Source organism: Elephantulus edwardii, unplaced genomic scaffold, assembly GCF_000299155.1.
Source record: "Elephantulus edwardii isolate Elephantulus edwardi_28Jun2011 unplaced genomic scaffold, EleEdw1.0 scaffold00018, whole genome shotgun sequence".
Lineage (NCBI taxonomy): Eukaryota > Metazoa > Chordata > Mammalia > Macroscelidea > Macroscelididae > Elephantulus > Elephantulus edwardii.
Window position 1 is genome coordinate 8,320,519 of NW_006399768.1, and position 4,522 is coordinate 8,325,040.

General features: G+C 40.5%; 1 pseudogene; it reads left to right on the top strand.

Annotated features, from left to right (window-relative positions):
- Positions 1 to 3,472: 3,472 nt before the first annotated feature.
- LOC102848466 lies at positions 3,473 to 4,296 on the top strand (annotated as a pseudogene).
- Positions 4,297 to 4,522: the final 226 nt, after the last annotated feature.

The window sequence follows — 4,522 nt, forward strand, 5'->3', positions numbered from 1 at the left end:
GATTTGCCTGTGACTCAAAGAGACCCTGTGTACAACAGCTTAAAAACTGCTCTATCCTTTGCTAATCTTACTGTCTCTGACACATCTATCGCCATTACCCCAGTCACTGAATCAATCCACTTCATCAAGGGTCTTCTTCCCCTGCACTGTCCCCTCACTCTTCCTAGCATGACATCCATCTCCAAGGACTGATCCCTCCTTCTAACATGCCCAGATAAAGTTTCAGAATCTTTGTCTCCAAGGAGCAGCCTGGCTTTACTCTCTCCAGGATAAACTAGTTTGTTCTCCTTGCAGTCCATGGAATATTCAATAGTCTCCAGGACCACAGCTCAAAGGCATCTACCCTCCTTCTATCATCCCTAGTCATTGTCCAGCTCTCTAACGCATAGCAAGTAATTGTAAAGACCATGGTCTGTATCAGGTGCACCTTAGTCTCCAGACTGACATTATTGCTCTTCAGTACTTTGGCGAGGTCTCTGACAGCAAACTTTTAAAATGTTGTTGTTTTTAAGTGCCATCGAGTCACAGGAGACTCATAGCAACTCTATGAAGGAGAGTCCTCAACGCTTGGGTGCCTTTCATCCTCTCTCCAGGTTCATAGGGTTTCCAGAGGCAAGCTATTAGGGAAGTGAATGCCACTCCTCCTTCCAAGCTTGTTTTAATTGGGGAGCTCCACCCCACTCTCTGTCTGCATTGAATAACCAACCATTAATGCATTTGACATATCATTGTCACAGTGTTTAGCCTCACAGCAACCACAAGTTATCGCTGTATGGCAACTTTTACACCAGGGCTATATGACGTAGAGGAATTTCTGAACAAAAACAATGAAAGACCAAGATTGTTGATTGTAGAGCCAAGCATATTGCAGCTGTTAAACAATCTCAATCTCTTCAACATCTATCACAATGCTGCCAATCAGCTCAGTGGTGAGAATTGTTTTCTTGATGTTGAGTGTCAATCCATATTGAAGGTTGCAGTCCTTGATCTTCTGCAGCTAGTACTTCAAGTCCTCCTTAGTTCCAGCAAGCAAGGTTGTGTCATCTGCATAATGCAGATTGTTGTTGAATCTACCTGCAATCCTGATGTCATACTTCTCATAGAGCCTAGCCCCCTGGGTAATCTGTTCTGCATATAGATTGAAAAGATGTAATCCTTGGTGCACATCCTATCCAATTTTGAACCATGCAGTGTTTCCTTGTTCTGTTCTTGCTTGTGTGTGATGTCAATGATACTTTCAATAATTTCTGCACTCTGTGGGATCACCTTTCCTTGGAATGGGAACAAATATAGATTTCTTCCAGTCAGTATGCCAGGTGGTTGTCCTCCAGATTTCTTAGCACAACTTGAGCACATGCAGGGCAGCATCTGCTTGTTGAAATATGTCAGTCAGTATGCCATCTATTACTAGGCCTTGTTTTTTGCCAATTCTTTCAAAGCAGCTTGAACTTCTTTCTTCATCACCATAGGCTCTTGCTCATATGTTGTTTCATGAAATTCTTCTGTCTGCCAATTCCTTTTGGTACAGTGACTCTGTATACTCTTTCCATCTTTTTTTAGTGTTTCCTGTATCATTTACTATTCTGCCCAAAACATTCTTAAATATTGCAACTCGAGATTTGAATTTGTTCTTCAGTTCCTTCAGCTTAAGAAATGCTCTTGGCCTGATCCTACACCAGTCTTAGAATTGCTGCTGTGTTAATTCATCACATTGAGAATTTCCTCTTTTTTGCCAACCTTCTACTTTTCCAAGCATGATGTCCTTTCCCCAGTATTGACCTCTCCGTATAGTATGGCCGACGTTTGTAAAACAAAGTCTAACTATCCTTGCTTCTAAAGAACACTTTAGCTGAATGTCATCTTAGACAGACTGTTTCTTTTGGTAATTTATATTATATTAAATATTTATTACTAACATTACAATGCAAAAATATCAGTTTTCTTCAGTCTTCCTTGCTTATTTTCCAACTTTCACATAGATGTGAAGCAATTGAAAATACCATGACTTCTGTCAAGCACAACTTAATTCTTTAAACTGACAGCTTTGTTCTGTACTACTTTACAGAGGTCTTTACCAATAGTTGTTCCCAAAAATAATACATAATTTGATTTGTGGACTGCTACTTCTAATGTTGTTGTTGTTGTTAGGTGTCATCATGTTGAGTATGACTCTTAGTGACCCTATGACCAACAGGTGTGAATCCTGTCCTATCTTCTGCCATCGTCATAATTGCTGACACACTTGAAATCATTGCTAAAGTCACTGTGTCAATCATCTGGTTGAGGGTTTCCTCTCTTTCTCCATCTTTCCACCTTCTCAAGCATGATATCCCTCTCTAATAACTTCTTCTCCTAGCAAGATGTCCAAAGTATGTGAAATGAAGCTTTATCATTCTTACCTCCAAGAAATACTCTGGCTGCAATTTCTCTAAGATACATCTGTTCTTTTGGAATTCCACGAAAATATTCCATCCTCTTCTCCAACATCACAGTTCAAAGGTATCGATTCTTCTTCTGTTGTCTTTATTCAGTGTCCAGCTCTCAGTAGCATAGAAAGTGATTGAAAAGATTATGGCCTGAATAAGGCATATCTTAGTCTTCAGAGTTATATCACTGTTCTTTAAAATTTTTGAGACATCCCTGACTGCAAGATATCCCAGTGTAATACATATCCTGATCTACTGAGATCATGAGCGCTCTGGTTTCGCTACTGTTATCAAGGCAATATTTTCCACCTAACAATCCATTTCTCTCTAATTTTCACAAAAAATCTCCAGTCATTATTAATGGAACTTGATTGAATGTTTAATCAAGTACAGGTTACATATTTGTGTCATTCCAAAGAAAAGTGATCCAAATAATGTGAAAATTATCAAGCAAAAGGATTGATATCACACACAAATAAATGATCGTAGTAGTAAATTGGGAAGATACTATACAAATTGAACCTGAATTTAGAAGTGGATATAGAACAAATGATACCATTTTGATGTGTGATGAATGTGACTAAAGAAGAGAAAGATAATTACATGTATTTAATTAATTATGCAAAGAGAATATAACTGTCATCATTGATGTTGTTATGTGGTGACTCATAGTGACCCTATGTAGAACAGCTCTGAGGTCTGCCTGCCCTGTCCTGAGCCAGTCTCACTGACTCCAACACTCCTTCTCCCATTACCCCAGTTATTGTATCAATTCATCTCTTCTTGTGTCTTCCTCTCCTGCACTGTCCCTCCAACATTCCAAGTATGATGTCCTTTTCCAAGGACAAGTCTCTCCTAGTCATGTGCCCAATGTATGTGAGACAGAGCTTCAAAATCTGCTTCCAAGGTAGCTCTGGTGACCTAGTGGCAAGAAGCTGCACTGTGACTCCACTCTGGTTGGAATCTCTGGTCGGGTCAGGTATCCTGGTCACTTGAGCCTGTCAGCCAACCCTTCAGCGCCTGCGTGAGCTGTGGCTTCAGTCACGATGACAGCGATCGCTGGGAACCCTGGATCGTGAAGTGAAAATATACTGGAATATTTTCTGAGAAATAACCAAATTACAACAAAAGATGACGCAGAGATCATGCAGCCAACCACAAAGCTCAGATGAATGAGGCAGTGAAAAGTACTGCTCACATGTTAGAAGCTGATGTCCTCCTTCCTGCTGATGGATCAGAATACAACCAACCAATCATGGCCAATCCTCCTGAGACAAGCAGTGATAACACGTTAGAGGAGTGGCTGGCTGAAGCTCTGAAAAGCAATAAAGGCATCAAGCTGGATTTCAAGAGTCTGGCAGCTGTAGAACTATGGATGATGTTCTTAGAAAAGGTGAAGACATATCTGAAACGTCCTGTGTGGATTAATGCTGATATTCTTCCTGGTCCAAATGGAAACAACAAGGTCGTGGATGCAGAACTATTTATAGACACTGTGACATCCTTCTTCCCAGATGTGACATTTTCTCTCGGTTGGACAACAGGATGGCATCCTCAGAAAGTCAATGAAGGTTACAGTTGGGCAATGGTGAAGGAGATGGAGTATATATGTGCGGGACTAAGTCAGCCTGTAACCTTTCCTGTCAGAGCAGCATTAGTCAGACAGTCTTGTCCTCAGTTCCTTTGGTTGTTAAAACAATCAAACTGGTACAGCCTGACTCTTTGGACTGGAAAAGATGATAACTATTCTGTGGAAGATTTACTTTATGTTAGAGACCATTTTGACAAAAGCCAAGTTTTCTATGACCTCTCGGAACCACAGACCCATGAGTTTAAACAAGCCATATCTCTAAAAAGAAGATTGTTCTAAAAAAAGAGAGAGAGAGAGAGAGAGAGAGAGAAGAAGAAGAAGCTGCACTGCAATGCCCAAGGTAGGCAGTTCAAATCCATCAGATGCTCTGCTAGAGAAGGAGGAGAAATTTCCTCCTATAACAGTCCGATCCAATTTGATGGCACACACACACACACACACACACACACACACACAATAACATTTTTTTTAAAACCCTCCAAGGAGAAACCTAGTTTCATCCTCT